General features: G+C 41.2%; 1 protein-coding gene across 11 annotated transcripts in view; it reads right to left on the minus strand.

The window, feature by feature from the left end:
* npas2 (neuronal PAS domain protein 2) overlaps positions 1-22,838 on the minus strand; it is a 62,342-nt gene that overhangs the window by 29,006 nt on the left and 10,498 nt on the right. Inside the window, exon 1 of one of the 11 annotated variants that reach the window (XM_048227978.1) lies at positions 20,448-20,471. The exons of 8 other annotated variants lie outside the window; for them this stretch is intronic. The gene's annotated coding sequence lies outside the window, so the exon portion shown is untranslated. Of the gene's footprint in view, positions 1-5,471; positions 5,825-8,963; positions 8,987-20,447; positions 20,472-22,838 lie in introns of those variants that run through there. 2 more of the 11 variants (XM_048227986.1, XM_048227969.1) reach the window with 2 other exon arrangements.

The raw sequence follows: 22,838 nt of genomic DNA on the forward strand, positions 1-22,838 counted from the left end.
AACCCAGTTCTATCATTCAGACTATGAGGCGCGCCATGAAACATTCAGAGAACGTTAGTGAAACTTTAAAGAGGGCCATCGGAGAAAAGCACCGCGACCACATGAAGGCTCACACACCAACCAAAGACCGTGAGACGACACAATTGCTCTCTCTCTCTTTCTCTCTCTCTCTCTCTCTCTCTCTCTCTCACACACACACACACACACACACACACAAACACAAACAACACAAACACACACGCAAACTCTGTCCTTCTGCCTTTCAAGGGCAGAATCAAATGAACTTTGCTACCCACAACCACTTGTCCCTCTCTTTTCACTCGGAGTGCTGCAGAGTCGCCAGTGGCATCTTGGAGATTCCTCAGCTGCATCTCGATCGCATAGAGAGGACCTGAGAAACAAAAACCTGACTTGAAATGAGACCTTCGTAGCTGCTGGGTGATGCTGTATAGGTGCCCTCCATTCCTTGTCTTTTTTTTCCTCTCATAAAACCGATGAGGACACAGGACAAGCCAATCTAAGGATGCCTATACTGCTGCTTATAGTTCCACCGCACCCTGCTCTAGGCGTGAGCCATGTTTACGGCCTGGAAACACAGAGGTGTCCGGTTACACTCACACCCGGCCGGTCAATGTAAATGTAAACATGCACTCTACACACACACACATACACACACACATAGGGGAGAAAAACACCTGGCACCAAATTCAAGTTCAAGATCATGACCAGCGCCTGCATACCTTCCTGACACAGATACTTGTGTTGAAACAGCCTCTTTCTCTGTGACACACACACACACACAGGCGAGGTCAGTGAGACCTCTTGTATTCACTGGTGACAAGTTCAACAGGTTCAAGTTTAACACTAATGCTTGAGTATGCATTCACCACAAACACACAGCCCCCACCCAAGATCACCCCACACCCACATCCACATGCATATACATGCTGAGTGAGTTACAGACTTTACTATATGAACATGAATTTAAATGATAAAATAATAATAATAATCATCATTAATAAGACAATCACAGTCATTGTTGCGGTCCACAAAGGTTCTTTAAATAAGCCTTTTTTTTCGTGGCTTTGCAACCAAAATATATACTTTCAGTGTTGACAAGCCCTAAAGCTTTTTACCTACATACCAAGGCTGTACATTCTTGTCTTAAATCCCCTCTGCAGAAAACCTGTTCTTCACCTAGATCAATAGATAGACATAGATCTAGAAAACCCTTTATGATTATTAGTAGAGTTATTTTCATACCAGATGCTAAACTTCAGGAAACAAGATTCTCTGGAGTTTCCTGGAGAACATTTTTGTAGATAAATGGCTCTTTGTATGGAAACGGTTCTACAATTTTTTTTTACCTTTCCAACATAAAACCATTCAGAAACAAAAGAGACATTTCACGTTTATTTTACGGGGGACAACAAAGGACTACCAATATTCTTTTTCTGAGAATGCATAGCTTAATGTCAAATTGTTCCATGCTATATGTCTTCTTTTCAGACATACAGTATTACCAGTACAACAGTCATTTTTTTTCCAAACCAAGTTAATGATTAAGTGTGTAACTACCTCTGTCTATCTCCTTCTCTCTCGAGGCCTTGTGCTGGAGTCATATCGACACTTGGCCCATATTTGTGTTGCTCTATACCACCATTTGTAAGTCAGTCCGGCCAAAAACATCTGCAGCGTGAACGCCCGTGAAGGCATACATAACACCAGCTTCAAAATGCAGCTTAACAACACGGTGCCATTAAAGTAAACAAAAAACTGGCACTGTCATGATAAACAATATACTGCACCTCTAAAATCACCCTTAATGAAATTCAGGTGTACAGATTACACTAAAACTACTGTAAAAAAAGAAACTCATCCTGGGGATTCTATTGACGACCTTTGGAGCTGCCACCCAGATTGAGGCTGGGCGTTCAGTGGGTCCTGACACCTGAGCACGGCTCACTGAACCTCCTTCCAGGAAAACGAGACCGTTGTCCCCCACAGACACATCAGCACAGTGCATCACCGGACCTTTTCCCTCCAGTTTTCCTCATCCTGCTGCAGGGCCCCTCTATTCTGCATGTATTCAGCTGCCAGCTACCTGTTTACTCACTTGCTATGCCAGCTGCCACATTGTACCTGACTGTGCACAAAAACTGGACGCCATCTGACCACAGCTAACTGTAATGGGGGTGGTTCACACCTCACAGTGACCAAACCCACAATCTCGAGACTGATGCTGAAGCAGCCTGCTAGCGCTGCCGTAGTGGCAGCAGACAAAAGGTGCTGGGAGTATTTTGTGGTGCACAGCGCACATCACTAAGGACTACTATGACTCAGTGTCTGAGATTCAGCGGCCAAGATGCTATATAGAGCGAGCATACAGACGTATAGGAACATATTTCCTGCCAACAGCACATACAAAAGAGGTTTATAGAGAAGGGGAAGCATGTCGCTGCAATTATATTATACACACACACACACACACACACATTCCACACACATACACACTTAGGTGTGCAGGGGCACCATAACAGAAAAAATGTCTGACATGCATTACTCTCCACTCTCTCTCTCAGGGGGTTTCTCACCCTATACCTAGAAGTTCAGTTATCAGAAGTACTGTTGCTGTTCATGCTCTAAATATCTATTTGCCTAGAAAACTGCTGCAATAGCAAAGCTACCATGTATCCTCAGAACAGCACTATTAAAAACTTTCCTAGTAAACATGTTCACTACCACTTCTGTTGAGCATGAATCAAAAGAAGTACATGTAACTCAAGCATTTGACAGGAACAACCTAACAACCTTGTTCATTCAGTTGACACGGGTAAACACCCTTGAGAGCCTAAGGGTTCAAAAGGTCATGGGGACATGGGGACAGTCTCAAGGCCTCCCAAAACTACAGCAATCATTTCCAAAACATGTAAATGTATTTCATAGACAGTGGTACATTTGTTTCAAGCCGCAGAGCGAAAATGTCACAGGAACTCTGCCTCCTATGCCAGTTCCTCTATGGTAGGCTCTTTGTGACCCACACTGCATCATACAGATACTGACCATGCTTAGAGTGAAAGCATTTTTTTTTTTAAAGTATATATTTTTTGGCCTTTTTATGCCTTTAATGACAGGACAGTGCAGAATGACAGGACAGTGGACAGGACAGTGGAGAATGACAGGACAGTGGACAGGACAGTGGACAGGACAGTGGAGAATGACAGGACAGTGGACAGGACAGTGGAGAATGACAGGACAGTGGAGAATGACAGGAAGCGAGTGGGAGTGAGAGAGAGTCGGGTCACCGGCGAACGGTGCAAGTGCCCCAGCGCCACGGCCGGGGCCAGAGTGAAAGCATTTTGAGAAAATGTATGCCACCAGAACCCACTGGATCTGTAGTGCACATTCATCACAACAGTGTGCGTTTTCTGACTCTTCCCACCCCTGAGACTACAGGTGCATCCCCTACTACATACACTCTAATAGAGACAGGTCTGATGCCAAATGTTGGTTTAAACCTGGTTGTCCAAACTAACACACTCAGATGGACTCAAGCCAAAAGGCCTGTACACGTGTCGATCTTGTATGATTGCTGGATATTGGACATAAGGTGGGTATTGGACAATAATGAGAGCTTGGCATCTGTTCATCTCCATTTCTGCTAAAATGTGTCAGAAGCACACACAGGGTTCATGGGGAGTATGCTTCATGAAAGTTAAGCCCTTAAAGAAGAATTCCGGTGATTTTTCACATAGATATCTGTTTCTCGATGTCATCATTACTGTCGGTACAAAAAGAAAACAAAATAAATTGGGGCATTTTTTAAATAATTTAGTATGTATTGACAGTACTCAGTGACAGAGATCCATGTGAACAATTGCCGGAGTAGCAGGACAAGAGTGTGGAACAGAAACTTTATAATTTTAATACAACCGGCTCTTGATTAAACATTTTCATCCTGTGACTGGTGCAATGAAACCTGTTGCCAAATAATATGTGTTTTTGTCAAGAATAAATCTCCACTGCTCGCAGACTACAGCTGACTCCAGAGCGGATCCATCCCCGGTCAGGCCCAGAACTGTTCTAAAGTTAGCAGAACCATTCCAGATGCATGTGCTATGTGGGCCTCCAGGCTGTGCATTTGTCATACTCCTGCTAGTTTATGTTTTGGCCTCCAATGACTATTCTAACACATCTCAGTACACTGTCAATACGCAGCATTTTGGAGGACACAGGGAGGGAAAGAGAAATAGAGAGAGAGAGAGAAAGAGAGAGAGGTGGAGAGGGAGGTAGAGGAGACAGAGTCTGGGGGAGCAGAGAGGAATGAAGGATACAAAACTATATCAGATTCTAGAAAAAAGATTCTAGAACTGCTCTTGGGAATGTTCAAAGCACCCATGCCAGAGCGCAGGGCAGCTGGGGTTAGGGTCAGTGCATTTTTTTTTTTTTTTACACTTGAATTGCTCCATCAGATGTTCAAACAAGGTATTTATTATCATAGAAATATGTACGATAATGGGCAAAAACAACTAGGCAAGTCAAGCCGATACTAACACTGTAAAGCATTTGTGTGTGTGTGTGTGTGTGTGTGTGTGTGTGTGTGTTTGAACAAGAGAAATAATAAGTGGGAACAGAGGAAGCGTGAATGCGTTTGAGAAAGAAGAGTTCAGTGTGTTTGAAGCACAAACAGATAGAGGGGGGAGAGAAGTGCTCAAAGAGATGTAGGCTACTTTCTGACCTTGGTCACCCAATTCATTTCAAATGAGGAAATGATTGCATCACACTTCGGCATTCTACTCTTTTGACATAAGCGTGTATTATCTTTCTAATGTATACTGTACGGGCCATAGAGCGAGCGAGCGAGCGAAAGTTTGGACGGGGTTGTCGGTCCATTGCGGAGAAATGTGAGCAAATACTCCATAACGGAAGAACACGTATATTTTTTTTACATTCATATTTTACAAAACTGCACACATGTTGATTATTCAGATCGCAAAATTCTAGTAGAGCTGCTCAAAACAAGAACAATTCTCTCCGCGGCCAATCATAGTGACCCAATTAAGAGTGCATTCCGAGATTTTGAAGTAGGCTACAATTTCCAAACTACAGTACAGTTTCTGCTTCGTGCACAAGAGAAGTGTTAAACACAACTCTTCTTTTCGTGCGAAATGTGGATTTTCTGCGCTGTCATGTAGCTCCTGGTAAAATTATTAACTTAAAGATAGCCTACAGCCTCAACATCAAGCGGCAACATCAAGCGAGACGGGTGACCCATTGTAGAATCTGACCTGTAATTAAACTATTCGAACGATAAACAATTTTGCTTCTAGGTTTATACCCAGCTCCAAATATCCTACGATGTAGTTGCTGATTGCTTGATGAATGGGTATTTCATGCAATGCACGACCAGCAGCGTATTCTGTATTTTTTTTCACGACGTTTTCTGCGAGAATAAACCAATCATAACCTACCTTGAATTAAGTACTTCGGTTCCCTTGAACGATTTCTCTTTGGTTCTTTCCACAAACCACATTTCCCAATGCAGTCAACAGCGCTTCTCGCATTAATCCAAGAGTGAGATTATACTCGCTATAAACAAATGGCCAATGCCGCTACAGCTACAGACCAGTGGCGGAGACAGTTCGTAAAACATACCGCAAGCAATAACAACACCTATTACAGATACCAGATCAATACAACATTCCCGGTGCGGGTTGTTTTTCGCGATATCTTCCCTGTTTTTTTTGCTACCAGCTCCACATCTTCCGCTGGCAGCCGCTTGTAAACAAGACTGATCTGCTGCGAACTACGAAAGTAGGTCATTCGGTAGCTCAATACTTAGCCAACGACATCATAAGTAACCGGCAGCGCACCACACGGCAGGATCGAGTAGGCTACGCATGACAGAGAAAATAATAATTTTATAGGCTCTCATGTAGCCTACACATCATTTTAATTACAGATTTGTCAACTGAACCCATTATCTATATTCTCTGACAGTTCCTCATAGTTAAAAAGCAGTTAAAGCGACTAGGCCTACTTACACACAATCCACGATTAAATGTCAGTATATGAACATTTGAGTTAACTCGACGTGGTGGTTTGTTAACAAGTTGTATTTTAACCAAAACATATTTTATCAACGGATACAGGCCGTATGAAGAAAATGGCACCAGTTTCCTCTACAAGATACCACTTTTGGGTAGCAACAATGGTTATTTTCTGTAAACATGAAATAGAATTAGTGCGTATAGGCAATTTAAAGACTAGGCCTACTACACGCATAATGTAACTCTAAGTAACCATAACTGTTAAAATTATTTTTGAATCACTGAAAGGGGGGAAGGAAATGTAGAGAAGTTAGCCTATAGCCTAAAGTATCACTTCCTCATAACTAAAGATGATATGAAATTAGAAACCGGTGTTCACATTCTCAATCTATAGAACACAACAATTAGTCCAGATATGGGCAATAAAGACAGTAGGTATTTGTTTGTTGAATGGTTTGAATGTATGTCATATCTGTCCTCTAGTTAGTTGTTTGCCTACAGGAGACATTCTCACCATACTGTAGGTCCCTCCTTATACAACCATTACAGCATGGGTTCCAAACCTCAAGAGGGATACAGAGAGTTAATTGTGAAGAAAACAGCTTTGGTTTCTCTTTTCCAAACAGTCTAATTTTCATCTGATCAATCTTAAAATGACAAAGCATGGTATCCAGTGTTTAACAGGAAGACCCATAAGCTGTCATCTTCAAATAAATACAAATATACCCAGTTAGAACGCCTACACACAAAAAGGTACATCTGCCATATGAAGATATAAGCAGTTGCTGCAGGAACAATTTTCAGGTCGAAACTGTTTCCATGGAGAGCAAAACCTTAGATTATTCTCAGACTGACAAAATGGCTGACACCAAGACAAGCCCTACAGTTGACACTGATTTTGGCAACATAATTGAAATGTGTGTGTGTGTGTTTGTGCGTGCGTGCGTGCGTGCGTGCGTGCGTGTGTGTGTGTGTGTGTGTGTGTGTGTGTGTGTGTGTGTGTGTGTGTTATTCCTAATCTATTACTATCTATTATTATAGAAATTAAGGAAATAAACCTCAGTATTGCACAATTTAACCTACAGGACAGAGTAAACTCTTCATTTCAGCTTAAATGCCATGATTAGCATAAATGGATTGATGGATGTTTAAAGTTTAAGACCTAAAAATGTATAAAGTTGGTTCAGACATTACTAAACATAAATAAATCAAATGTGAGCAGAATATCTGGTAATATTCCTATTCCAAGTGTTTTTAACAACCTTTAAGAATAACTGCAAACTGACTTTAGTGTTTCTGTAATATGGGGTGAGCAAAAGTAATAATAATAATTTTTCAGAATTATGTCACTTTTCTTTTGACAGCGTCTCTTTTCAGAGGCTGATTTTTCTCTCAGTAATGCCAAGTGGCAATGAATGTGGGTCAGTGGAGCAAGGCAGATAGAGCGAGAGTGAGAGCGAGAGAGAGCGTGTGCGAGAGAGCCAGCAACAGAATGCAAACAAAAAAGAGAGAGAGAGAGAGAGAGAGAGAGAAAGAACGGGTAAGAGAAAGTGAGACCGATGGAGAGAATGGAGAGTGAAAGAGAAAGAGCAAGCGAGAGAGAGAGACTCAGAAAAAGAAGAGAGGAGTGTGAGATTATGTGTATGACAGAGGGAGGGAAGAGGGAGGGATGAAGGGTGAGAAAGTGAGTCAGAACGAGAGCGTTTGCCACTGTGCACACACTCGTCTCAGTGTGTGTGTGTGTGTGTGTGTGTGTGTGTGTGTGTGTGTGTGTGTGTTGACTGTGTTCAGTTAATGCAGGTGTGTGAGTGAGAGGAGGTGTGTATGAACAGCAGAGGGTGATACTCATCGGGGCGACTGAAAGGTATAAGCCAGGTGTTTCTCCACACTCACTCCCCATTCTGTCCATAATGAGGACATAATCCACTTCATCTGAATCACCGCATCTACAATATGGGCCAAGGAATGCAAAAGACTATTTCACACCCCATTGAAGGAAGTGGATAAAAATACCAACATCTATGCTCTGTCATGCGTACAAGTGCTCATATACACATACTTAACTTGAGCTCTCGGCGTTGACACACACACATGTTTCTACACTGGAAAGGTGCCATGGGCACACGCATGTAGCTTGTGGGTCCATGTGCATAAACTTTCCAACTTTCCAATTTTCTTGGCTTTTTTGGAAGTCCTTGGCTTTTTTTCAAACACAAACATAAACACAGGCACACACGCACACACACACACACACACACACACACACACACACACACACACACACACACACTCTCAAACTACCTTTATAGAAGGAAGTAATAAAACTTACTCTGTGTTCAAAACACACACACATCATGTCAACATCAACGGGCAAATCTTCAAATAGAAAAATAAACAAATAAATGATGATAAAATAAAATGAACAAATAAACCCTTGTCATCAGAGACATATGGAAGAGGTAATCCCAACACAGTTGTGCGCTATTCCTGCATTCCGCACTATGATAGCGTACAGCAAATGACTCAGAGAACAGGAGACCAACCAGGTGCAGAGACGGTGTTTGGCCTCCCACTCATCAAAACATCCAGAGTGCGGTGCAAAGTGTAAACCAAGACATTTCCTCGGCTTCCGGAAGCATGTCCATCCTGGCTTCTACGTTTGCCTCTCACAAGTCCTCTGCCTTGCATGCAACCCCCACACACACACACACACACACACACACACACACACACACACACAATTAATAACAACAAAGACTTGCTGTGCCCCTTTGGCTCGGTGGGTACAGCAGGGTACAGCGTAACAATACCAGGGTCATGGTGTTCATCTCTGGGGAACACGCACACTGATAAAAATGTATACCTCTCGACTGCTTCAGTGCCAACTCAATGAAAAAAGGTAAATTTACTTACAGCTGTGTTTTGCACATGACATCCAGAACAGGTCAATGACTAACAAAGTTTGTTTTGTTTTTTTTATCCACAACAAACAAAAATAACATCAAAATCCTGAGAAAACATGAGCAGTGAGTGTACTTGACAGCAGCCATAAACACTAATGGTTCTGTTTACCATAGAGAGGTGGGCCATATTTCAGTGCAACGGGCTGTTAATTAATAACTGATTACAGCCCTGCTGCTTCCTGCAATGGAAAGGCAATAAGAAACACAACTGATTCAGGATCATTTTAAAAGAAGTATCACTTTGCGCGACATTACACTAAAACACCGTTGTTTGTCAAGCATTTTTATATGTTTATGGGTGTGGGCACTCAAAAGACAAAGCACAAGAAAAGGGAAAAAGAGGGTGTGTCCGTGTATGTATGTGTGAGTGTGCGTGCATGTGTGCATGTGTGCATGTGTATATGTGGAAGTAAGAGCCTGTGTGTGTTGGTGTGTGCGTTGTTCCATGGGAACACAGATGTTTCTAAGGCACTATGTCATATTTCCGAGCTGCCTTTTTGTGAAATGGCTGAGGTATTTCCCCCTGAGGTTCCATGCTGGTATAGTGTGTTTGTTGTGAGGGTGGCGGCACAGTGACCAAAGCGGTTTTGATCACTCTCCAACCAGAAAAGCACACTTGTATGATAACGTCCATACCTATCTGCCCCTGGCCTCATTATCTGAAGAAGTAATTCAGTTATAGCTCTGCTGACTCACTGTCAAGCCGGTGAAAAGAAAAACTTGTCGGCAAAACATGTTTCAAGCAGTGATTCAGAAAATGGAGAAGCGTTCATGTCGCGTTCATGTCTGATGCAGGCTATTGTTATGACTGCACTGACAGATTATTCCAGTGAACAGTGTGAAAGACAAGATAGTAATCTAATGCTTCATGTGACCTTGTTGAACTGGCTAATGGGAGTTTCATTATGAGAGGTGAAAGACATCCTTTCCTCCAGCAAAACAAAGCAAAACATATTTTTCAATTACAGTGTTTCATTTTTGTGTGATATCCTTGTATGTAATGATAGATAAAATGGCACAAACTAATTAAATCTTTTCAAAGACCATAATTAAGATGACCTGTTTTTCATTTAACACTGTGCCACTTTTGTAAAAATAACACTGATAACTGATAATTAAGCAGGAGGCTCTCAGGCAAAAAGAAAACGAGGGTGACCTGACTGATTTCTACATCAACACCTCCACTTATCCATTACAAAGAGACTACACAATTTGCCTTTGATACCATAAGGCTCCCACAAATATCAAAAGGTGTCCAACTTTGCAAAAAAGGCTTATGAATTACTGTTCTATTTATGAACATATCTAATAATTAGTTAATGATATTGTGATCTTAATGATATTATGAAACAGAATATAACCATATAATATAATCATTCTAATCCACTGCATCATTAAAGTGACTTACATAGGCATAATACATCCGACATTTAAGAGACTAAACTCGGCATACTATAGTGACCCCTGTGCCTTTTTCAACAGTGTTAAGTATAGAGCTCATTATCCAGACATCAGTGTAGCAGTTGCCAGACAATACTCAATAGCGGTCATGTCATACAGCCTTTGAATTGAATTTGGGCATAACTGTAGTCTTAGTCTTGCCTTGGCAAGTTTTGTGGGTTACACAATTTGCTTGTCTCATTTTTAGTTTTTTGTCAGTAGCCTGATTTCTTGTATTCCTGCTCATAACATGTTTACAACCAAATAATGAAAATATTAAATTATTTCATAAAACTTTTCATAAACCCTTTCATAAATCAACACAACCATTTGATCTTATATGGTATATGGAAATTGTTGTTTGCTGAATACTACTGAACAACACAATTTATTGCACACACACACACACTGTACATGTAGTTTGTGCTGATGTAATTCTCGTCAGTGTGAGTGAGTGAAAATAGGGTGGGGTGTCTGGAGGCTTATTCATGCCCCGTTCACACAGCTCTGAGGGGAGTTCAAGCCAGTGAATGCTGGGACAGTCTGACATGAGCCTGCAAAGGTCCCACGGGCGGCTCTGCTTGCCCCAGGGGCGCGAATTGCCTGCCTGAGTCCATCGAGTCGGAGGGTGATGCATGATTCATAAAGATCTCCCACATTTTTCTGCATTATTCAGCATCCGCCTACGTGAGATTACTTCCCCTCCGATATGTAGGTCAGACGATTGGATAATGTGATGACACTGTGGTTGGTTTGTAAAATGAGAGATCTCTTTCTCTCTCTCTTCTATTGCCTTTGGCTCTGGGTCATTTTAATATCTTCGAAGAGAGAGTACGTACTGTATTTGTGAGGAGCACATGAGCAGCGCATTGCTCCTGATGGTAAGGGTACATAAGTGGTGATGTCACAACGCCTCATTGATTTACTCTCCGTAGGTGACAACGACGATGCAGAGCTCATCTTCTCTCTTTGCATTACCATGGTAACACGTGGATCTGTGTGTGTGTGTGTGTGTGAGGATTTATGTTGCAAAATGAAAGACATGAGGAGGTCTACCTATTCATTGATAAAGGAAAATCAATAATGACTCCCAATACAAATCCGTTCCAGCCAACAAATAACTGCATTCTCAGATGGTTCTAAGGCACTATGTCATATTTCCGAGCTGCCTTTTGTCAAGCCAAGCAGTTTTGCTCACAGGCTACTTCTACTTACTGTCATTTGTCATTAATTAATAAAGATTTACGTGTATGTGTATGTCTTATGAAACACTTTCCTGCGATCATTGCAGTTATGCGAGTTTCGCCCTCTGTTACCTAAAAAACTGGTGTGCTATGTCTGCTTAAGAAGGGTATGTCTACCAAACCTGATAGAACCTATTCCATAATAAGGACTTGCTCCAGGCAATATCATAACTCACATCTAAGTCCTAACAACATCTCGAGCCATTCTGCATGATTAGGCAGCAATGTGATGACTTCTGACGTGCCTTTTGTTCACACACTCCAAGATAACATCAGGAGGCTTGCACTGCTTGCTCTTCCCCTAACACGAAGCAAAGTGGATTGGGTAGGCAGGTGTCTATGAAGCTTGTTCTCAGTCATGGCAAGGTCATGACCATGATGGTCATGAGTGAAACGTCACTCACTTAGGAGTGAAACATCACTCACTTATAAAACCACCAGAGAAGATAAGCAGTCCCATCAAGATGAAAGTGCATGGCTGTCATACCACAGGTCAGGAATATCAGTGGCTGGTACATACAGTATATGGACCTATATACTGTATATTAGAGCAGCAACTATGTCCTCAACTAAGCTGTCATGATTGATCAATTAGTTGCTTGGTATTGCCTTATTCTTCTTCTGATATTGTGATGAATTTTAGATGCATCTTTTACAACATATATTTTGCTTGTGATATCATTTTAGTAGGTTTTCATAATAGTATGGATTAATGAGTTATGATTCCCACCCCTATAATTGACACAAATGAACAGGCATAAAAAGCATAAAGTACTGAAAATGTGCACCTGACTGAAGGCCATCTAGCAGGCACTTCTGTTAAGAGATATCTCAATGACTACAATCATAAGTGCCATTTTGGCACCAAAGTGGTTTTAAGGTTCATAGCCTCTTTAATTGAGAATGCATACCATTCTTCCTCTGCTGAGATACTGAGGGTACAGATCAGCTCTCACCATTTAAATTAGATCTTAAATCAGCGGGATTCTGATCTCTCAGAAATTATAAAAACACTTAGTCTAACATCTGTCTCTTCACTACACAATTACTATGATGTTAATGTGCCTTCTCTGTTTTATTCTGTTCTGACATCCATTGTTTTTTGTCCTACTTTCAATAATTGCACAGCATTCTTGACTGAGCAAGCCAAGGAGACATATACCTGAAAGACGCATTGCACTTAGCACATATGTATCCTGTGGGTCTGACATAACATCATAACATATAGCACCCTCGAGCTACACTGCTTATGTCACGTCGGTAAACTAAATCAACCTGACAGGAGAACATCCCTGTCTAACATAGTTTCAACATGCTTTATTGTGTAGCCAGTATGGTGATATTTAACTGTTCTGTATAGGTTACCCATATTTGCCTCTCAGTAATCCATTGTTTTAAGGAGACGTTTGTACACCATGAGCTATCAAATATCAGAAAGCCCAGAAAGGATGGATTGAAACCCAAGTCAATACATCAAAATTATTGTTTTGTAATTAAACCAGCCTCCGGTTATTAAAAAAAATTCTCAAGAAATAAAAAATTAGTAGTGTTCATGTGAATTTGTGACTTATAACAAATTACCATCCAACAAATTACCTCAGGGGCATAAACACATAAAAGTAAATAATTGATTAAAGCTTTGAAAATGGCCTCAGCTTTAATTTCATTAATATTAAACGAACTGAAATGATTTCCACACCCTCCTTTCACTCTCCTTTTGCCAGCAGAAGAGAAAAAACAACATTTAAATAGTTTCAGGACAGCGAGGTTCTGACCAATCTCAAACACTAAACAGCCTTTTAAGGTGGTGGGGAACTTAATTATTTTTAATCAAACCTGATTACCCTCTGCTGTATTTGAGACAGAAAAGGGAAATATCTAAATGATCTGCATCAGATGTTTTTTGTTTGTTTTGTAAGCTTTGACACTTTACACATAATTGTGACCCTGCAAGGCGAAACCTATTTTGAGAAAATCCACAACAAACAAACGTAAGGGTTCAAATGTTGAATTTCACGTTTTTGCATAATTCGACAGTATACAGTCTACACTTTCATATTGTGACCAAATTTCACGGATAAATATACGTTTTGACTGTTAAACCCTGACTATAGGTGAAGATTAAACACATTAGCAGTCAATCCATTTGTCCACGCCGCTATAAGGTTTTACGGTAGAGCTAAAATGTAGCCTACTCATTAGGCTACTCGTTACTCAATGTGTAAGCTCTCTATCGTTCTTGGCAGATGTAACCGAATATGAATGTGAAAGACTTGCCTTTCAGGGCACGAACGGTCAAAAGCATGAACTTTTAGAAATATCCTGGCGTCATTTTATGGACCAGGAGAAGTTTTCCATTGACGTAGCAGTAGCACATTTTAAAAGTGGGCCTATAGCCTACACAATCTGTATAGAACTTCTTCTCCCCTTACTTCCCCCAAAGCCTATGTAAGTGTGTTCTTCTCCCCTTACTTCCCCCGAAGCCTATGTAAGTGTGAAGAAAAGAAAGGGTAAAGGATCAGCTAGACAAACAGACAGGTGTGTGTATGTGTAAGAGAGAGAAAGAGAGACACTACCAGCATAGACAGATTATGAACTTTCAGGCCCCTGGGCCCAGATGTATTAAGGGCCCCCCACTAATTGTTGCAGGGGACATTTTTTAAATTTATTTGATGTGATTTCCTGTATTTTGGTGCATTTTGGGGATGGCCAATACTTTATTTCAATCAGATTCATAGCCTATGTGTTGATATGATGTGTTGATATTGAGGCAATGATTCCATGCAATGGCCCTCTGACTCCTTGGGCCTCTGGGTTTGGGCCCGGTAGGCCCGTGCAGTAATCCATCCCTGACTACCAGTGACAGTTGGCTGTTGATAGCTGGCAGTGATAGAATTTAGAATATCGAATAACTTGAAGCACATAGTGCTCTGTTCTTCATGGTTGGTGATATTATAGTGACCTTCTAGCCTTCTACATTTGAGCAAGCACATTTTCATAGTTCATGGTGGCACAGTCTAGTTTCTGAGGTGTGTCTTTCTGTTAGTCAGGTGATGGCACACATATTCTAAAAGAAACAGATTTTGGGCTATGTATCCAGTGGCAGATATGTGTGGACTGGTGAATGACCCATCACTAGATACATATGCCAAATTTCTTGTTTTTGTCCATGAGAGAGTATGGAGATGGGTATCACAGATCAGCCAACGATTACATTGTTACAGTGCAGTTATTTTACAACAGAACAAAGCAGTTTGGCACAGGAAATGCTACAAATCCACCTGTAACAGTGAGCATCTGCAGCATGCTAAGATTCGCTACTAGAAATCATGTGAAGCAGGCAGGACTCAATGTCTTCAGAAAAGACGCGGTAGACCATCTTCTGAACCTGCAGCAACACCTGCAACTGCATCAAGTCCATCTAGAGGGACACTTGTTCAGCAGCAGCTGCTGCCAGCATAGATAAGTGCTTCTTCTGTCAGAAGCAGACAAAAGAGCGTCTTCATGAGGTGTCCTCTTTCAATGCAGGCAACCAACCAAGAACTATCAGTAATATTTTGAAGTCAATGACTTTTAACAGGTAACCAGTGTAAAGATGCTAGGATGGGGGAAATATGTTCATATTTTTTGTGTGTGTGAGCAGCTGCATTTTGTATAAGCTGTAAGCTCTTTAGACAGGTATTATTACAGTCAGCATAATAGCATTGCAATAGCATTGCAATAGTCTATCCTTGAGATGACAAAACATTAATTTCTCGGCATCTGGTAAGGATAAGGACTTCCTTATCTTTGAAATGTTCCTTAAATGGTAAAATTAAGTTTTGGTGATCTGTTTTATGTAATTGTTTAGTGCTAGGTTCTGGTCAATTATAACTCCTAGGTTTTTAACACTTGTGGATGAGGTCAGTGGAACACTATATGTAGCCTGTGATGTGGATAGGATATCCCTCATCTTTTTAGAACCTAAAACCATGACTTCTGTTTTATCTGAGTTCAAAAGTAGGAAATTATTCGTCATCCATGTCTTTATATCTCTTATACATGTGTCAAGTTTGGCTAACGGTGTTAATTCATCAGGTTTTATGGAGAGGTATAGTTATGTATCATCTGCTAAACAACAGGGGCCTCAGTACTGAGCCTTGAGGCACTCCACATTTTACCATAATCTGGGTAGATGGTTTATTATGGAACTGTACAAATTGTTGACGGTTAGGAAGGTATGATCAACCTTTTTTCAACCTTTTTTGTGCCACGGCACACTTTTGACACTTAAAATGTCCCATGGCACACTAACACACTAATCCTGTGTGAAGAAAAAATAAACATACCATAGCCTAAAATTTCAAATAATACACAGATATGGCCTTATTATGGCTTCTATGCAAGACCTGCTCAATATAACAAGCGCCCTCTGTTTCATTTGTAGGTGACTATATCTAATTTAATTGTTATTTTGAACTGGATATGTGATGATTCTGTGAATACTGGATATGGGGCCCCCGTTGTACAATGCCTGCATACCACAAATAGTGCAATGATACAATCAATAAGAGTATGTGGTTATAAATTCTTTGATGCAACAGTTGCTTTTCTGGACCAGTGAGTGACATTTGGGTAATTTTCTGCGGCACACCTGATGATCTCTCACGGCACACTAGTGTGCCCCGGCAGAGTGGTTGAAAAACACAGATCTAAACCAAGCGAGTGCTGAGTCTTTGATGCCTATCAAATTTTCAAGCCTAAGTAGTACGTCATTGTCTATGGTGTCAAAGGCAGCGCTGAGGTCCAGGAAGACCAGTATCGATACAAGGCTAGGTTTTTTGAGGTTGGGCTTAATAACAGATGTCTTAAACAACTGCGGTACATGCCCTGATAGCATTGAATTATATATAATTTAGAGCAAAACATTATCCAGGAAGGGGAGAGCAGTCCTAAGAAGGTGAGTAGGAATAAGGTTTAGTAGACTAGTTGTAGATTTTGATGAGGAAATTGTGGAGGTGAGATCTAATATGTTGTGTATATGTAAATGAATTAAATGTTGTTTGAGGTCTCAACTGTGATTCTGTGATTTTGCTATCTTTCAGCAATGGAGTATGTGTATTTGGTGAAACTGATTGGTTATTGATCTTATCTCTAATTGTTTGACATACAATCATAATACTGACATACAATCATACTGTTAAAAATAAGAAAATAACTGTTTTGTGAACTTTATTCAACATAGCCAGTGATTTAGGCAATATACAAATTCACAAAAATAGGGTTAAAACAGGTAAAGAAAAATGGAGACATAATTTTTCTCCATGTTCAATGACCTCTAAAGACAGTCCAACCACTCTCTAACATTTCAATCCCACAGAAACCACATAGGCCCCCTGACTATCTTTTGGCGTATCGTGACAGGAGAACCATGCCAACTTTGGATGCGGTTATCTTAGCGATACTTTTTGCAATACCATCAATATACATATCGTTGGAAAGCTTAGTCAATGGCTGTTAATGTGAGCACATTAACTTAATTTTGTAAATTTTACCAAAACGACTGGTTTTGCCTTGACAGGTCACAATTATAGTGGATGGAATCCACTATCTTGAAATCTTCTGGCTTCTTCTTATTATCATAACCTTTTCTTTTTATCTTTTCAAAAGTTAATGCAGCTCTAACCGCTTAAAGTACAGACATGTTGAAATAACCGTTGTGTAGGTCTGGAATTGGACAAGAGAGTTATCATTTCAGATTTTTTGAAAAGTTTATACTTTTTGAGAAATAAGGGATTAAAAATGTTACAAAAAACGTATTTTTATCTCTTGTGACATCACAAAGGGAGCTCATTTAGAAGGGTCGTAAAGTAATCAGGTGCGGGTCCACCTGCATACAACACACAATTTGGCGCTCCCTAAACTAGTCCTACAACATCCTGTAATTAATCGCTTTTGAACCACACTGCTCAATCATTTTCTTCAAGAAAGTTTATGTTCTTGGTGTCTGCTTCGTCCAACAAACCACGACGAAACGGATGTTTTCCTACCACACCCAATGTAAGTTACAATTAATTTGTGTTTTTTATTCGAATGTATGTAGTATGTGTATGGAGTATGTGAAGTCTATTTTTAATGACTCGGCTAGCTGCTAGACAAGTAAGCAAGCAAGCTGGCGATGCCTGTCATCGATTAGCAACAAACTCGTAGCTGCTACTTCTAGAGAGGACGTTAAGTCGTTAACTCCATTCGAATGGAGTATGTGAAGTCTATTTTTAACGACTCGGCTAGCTGCTAGACAAGTAAGCAAGCAAGCTGGCGATGCCTGTCATCGATTAGCAACAAACTCGTAGCTGCTACTTCTAGAGAGGACGTTAAGTTTAACTCTAGCTACATTTGATAATATTGGTATTACGTTGAGTAAGTTCATAACTTGATTAAGCGATATCCGAGAATTCAGTAGGTAAGTTATATTACGTTAGCTAGACCTCGGGAATGCTTCTAGGTTCGCGGTTGTGTGCAGTGGCGGCGGTAGTGTTTGCAGCTAAGTAATAATTAGCTTCACACTCAAATTGTCAGCCGCCTTTCCTAGCGATAGCTGGCCTGACGAGGGAAATGGCCTTCTATGGCAAACAGTCACTGGCTGAAACTTAGCCTTTGTTTTGAACTACGTTTGTATGAGTGGTAGGTTGTGGCGTAAAATGACTTGATTGTAGGCTTAGCTGTTAGTTTTTTGTTCAGTTGAACATATTTATCTAACAACGGTCTCTTTCCCCCCCTTCTATTTCTGTTTGGTGCCGCTTCACTCTGCTACTGGATGGTGGAGGATCAGGCTGACTGCAACTGCTATGGATGCTATACTGAATGGATGGCAGGAAAGCACAGCACACATGAATTTCTAGATGAAGAAGAGTGAATAAATTGCACTTGCTTTTCAAACTGATAAGTTGTCAATGGTTATTTATGCAAGCTTGTGTAGCTTAAACCAGACCTACCTAGGCCTAGCCAAATTTATCCTGGCTGTAGATAAAGCAGGATATGAATTTCCCAATATTTTGCCAGATTAATAGTGGTTTACTGAGGTCCGTTGATCTTTAGTTTGGTTGTAATTTCAACATTGTTTCAATATTCATTTTAGTTGAAATACCATTGGAATCCCGTTGATCTGTAGTTAGAATTTCAACATTGCTTCAATATTAATAAAGGGTGCAAAAGTGATGTAGAATCAATATTGCAGTGTGACGTTGATTCAGTGATTTAACTTTGACAAAGTAATGTTGATTTAACATAGATTCAATGACTAATTGTTATCTGGGTGCAAAATGAGCAGTCATCAACACCAACTGAAAGCCCCGTTTTGCAGGTAGCCTATCGCATTGCATACAATTAGGCTTTCTCTACTCTACATTTTCCAAAGGCTTGACGTACATGCTTCAAATTTGGTGTGAACATTTGTATGGACTCATGGTCAAATGTCAAGATCAAACCCACCTTGAGTGTGATATCTCAAGAATGCCTGACACATACAGTAGGTACAAGTGTTTGTATGAACTCAAAGATTAAGTGATTAAATGGGATTTTTTTCAGGAATCTCCCCACCAACATTAAGCCAGCAGCTTTCCATCCACTATTGTAATTCCTCTGGCATTGCATTTCTAGTTATTTAATTATTTCATCACTGAACTCCTCTGCCACTTGTCCAATTAAAAACCTCTGGAACTCAAATGGGAGCAGTTATTGAAATGTTGTGAATTATGTTATATACATACTACATTTAATCCCCAATAAAATGTAATATGTTGTTGTAGTAGTACATTTGTACAAGCTATATAACAGATATTTTGAAAGAAATTGCTTTATTGGAAAAGTAAAACCTTGTGTAATGGAAGAGTGGCATAACCAAACCCAATTAGCCCTGTGGGAAGCAGGTGAGCGAGCATGAGATGGCTTAAGCCTCCCCCCTCATAACCCCCACATGACATCAGCGCTGCCTTCTGCACACCACTCAGTCAACATGCCCACCTGCCCTCAGCGATCCACTCCACTGAGCTTCACTAAACACCACAGACTTCACCGCACTGAGCTGAGCTGCTCCGCCGCTAGCTCGGCCGCTAGCTCCTCTCCCTCAAAACACAGCAGGCACGGAGGCTTTTTCTCATTAGGTAACAGCTTGTGCCCGGCATATGGATTGATGACTAGTCATTCAATCAAACTGTTGCTCTCTCTTTCTCTCTCTTTCTTTCACACACACACACACACACACACACACACTCAAAACACACACAAACACATGCGCTAGAGACACACACATGTACACTAAACTACACCTACACAGAGCAGACTCGCTGTGACCAGCATGCCTGTGTACAGTGCACAAGCTAGAAGGTGCGAAAATTCAAGCGTCTTCGCATTTCAATGGGTAATGGGAATAGGAAGTTGATAGATTTTAATTTATTTTATATTTTAATTTGATTTACTTGCTTTAGTTAAAGGTTTGCTTAAGGATACATTACTGGTGTGCATCTGTTTTAGTGACCTCATATAACTGCACTGAATGTCCTATGTTCCCATAAGGAATTCCCTGGTTTGCATTTAAAGCATTCCCCATGACACCACGGATTAAAAGAAAACAAGTTACAAGTAAAAAAGTTACAACAGGCATTTTCAGCTCAACCCAAATCAGATTGTATCACCCAAGATTATATCGAAGGACATCATCATTTACGTCATTCAGCCATACCAAACTTAATCATACCATTTCCACTGCTTACCTGTCTTAATTCACCACATCCTCCAACCCAAAAGATCTATGCTAAGTTTAATCTCCTTAAAAAAATAAAATGTCAATAAGTATCTCCCTCATAGAGATAAACGTAGCTCAGATAACACGTATTCACCCGAGCATTCAGAAAATGCTTACTAATAAGCCTGCCCATCTCAGCAGCAGTAAACAGTTCCTCTCCCATGACTAAGTAAGGGGCAGGGCATCACGTCCATGGCACAGAGCAGTTTGTGAAGTCAGAGTGACTCACACAGGATGAGGCAAATGGACAGTGTGGGCCTGAGCTGCAGCCATATGTCTCTAGGGTGTGTGTAGTGGGTGACACATACATACAAACACACACACACACACACACACACACACACACACACACACACACACACACACACACACACACACACACACACACACACACACAAACACACACACACTGTCCCGTTCCACAAAGAATGGTGAAGGCCAGAAATGAATGAAGGATGTAAGACCATCATCATCATCATTGTCATCTGCCCCATCTTCACCGTCAGTCACATCCTTGCAGCACTAGAAAGCACTCACATAAGGATGCATTGAACACAGGTGGCCTTTCGGTTCTATTGCCCTTGTGCCCATTCTTTACCAGCCCCAGTAGGCACAGCACAACATAGTACATAAGGTCAGCACCGCACCATATATTACATGCAACACAATGTAAAAGAATTGCTCACTTAGGACAAGCACATTAGATCAGATGCAAAACATTGTATGTAGCCACAGCACCATTTGTAAGGTATTCAACATAACAGACAGGTGTACTACTGGATTTCTACATACAGTAAGTGTGTGTGCAGTAATGGCAAAGGGGACCAAACTTCAGTTGAAAAGAGCTCTTTTCCTGTTTAACACCCATCTAGCCAGATGGGAGTAGTGTGAAAAATGGATTCAGAGGTTGGTCTACGTGCTAGGTGTGTGATGGCTCTGTCATTCATCTCTAACAGTTGGGAATTGGGCAATGGGGAGGCTGATTATCTTGAAGGCAGTATGTGTGATTTTAATGAGTTTGTTTTTGAAGGTGATATTTAACTTTGTGAAAGAAACGGGGGAAATGCAGTCGGATGGGTTGAATTATGCTTTTGTAAAGCAACAGCAGGAGGTGTGTGTATGTGTGTGTGTGGGGGGGTCTGTTTCTCTCCATCTCCAGTCCCTCTATTCTGCTCCTTTTTCCTCCCTCTCACATCGCCTCTCCGCCAGAATATTACTCATTACTCCTCATTCTACTCTCCGGCCGGCCACATGCCTCTTTCAAAAAATTGTGTGCGTCAACGGCCTACTTTCCTTAGAAATCTCTGTGTAAAGATTTACTGCCCCCCTACTCAAGAAAAATGAAAGAAAAGAAAAGAGAGGAGGTAGGTCTAATGTCATTCCATTTTTATTTTCTTGGGGGAATCTTGGGAAAGGGTAATGAGTTTGACCATGCTCATGGTGTTGTGTAAGTGTTATGTACTATCTTTAGTTCTCTTCTGTTTTCTCACACTCTGTCTTTATTGTGCCAGCAGTCTGACATGTGCAAACACCTCCTCATGCATGGGAAGGAACATGTGTGGAAAATGGTATGGAAAATATCAATACACTAAAAACCGTTCAGCGTACCAGAAAGAAAATGTTCATCCACACACAACAGGGCCGGAAGAAGCGGCCAGATAAGAGAAGATTCTGGAAGAATCCGGGCCAGCTCTGGAACACATCATCACCAGGTTTCTTCCATTGCAGAGCTGTGGCAAAAGGTGGTTTTATTCACAATTAACTAATTGTCTGTAGTGTAGAGTAAACTCTAAACCCACAGGTCTTCAAATAGCTCTCTCGCTCCATACCAAGGGAACACTTCTGACAAACAACAACAGCGACAGCATTTATCAGGCTAAGCATGTTCCTCTCCTTCCTTCAACGGTTGATCTATCATTCCAACGGCGTCTGGGAACACGAACCGCCAGAGTCTCACCCTCAACGCTTCTTGGCCCGTGCCACGCCTAAGTCTTGACAGTGACCTCTTGCCTGCCTGCGAAGGCCCAGATAAAGGCAGGATTACCCGACAAGCCCAAGAATAACCGTGGCCACGAGGTGAGGAGGCCCAGAATAGGCACTGAGAGCCCAGCCAGGGCCGGCCCCAGCCAGGGCCACTAGCAGGGCAAGGCTCTAATTCCAGGGATTCATAGAAGGCACAGGCACGGCTGATGGGTCAGACACACACCACAGGGGTTTAAAGTCGCTGGGATTTCTGAGATTTAATTGTTTTCACCTTACAGGTCAGACAGGAATGCACTGAGGCACATACACAAACAAGCCCCCCCACACACACACACACATTTTTAGATTTACACACACCTTTTGCCATCATGCACAC

Source organism: Alosa alosa, chromosome 2 (assembly GCF_017589495.1).
Source record: "Alosa alosa isolate M-15738 ecotype Scorff River chromosome 2, AALO_Geno_1.1, whole genome shotgun sequence".
Taxonomy (NCBI): domain Eukaryota; kingdom Metazoa; phylum Chordata; class Actinopteri; order Clupeiformes; family Clupeidae; genus Alosa; species Alosa alosa.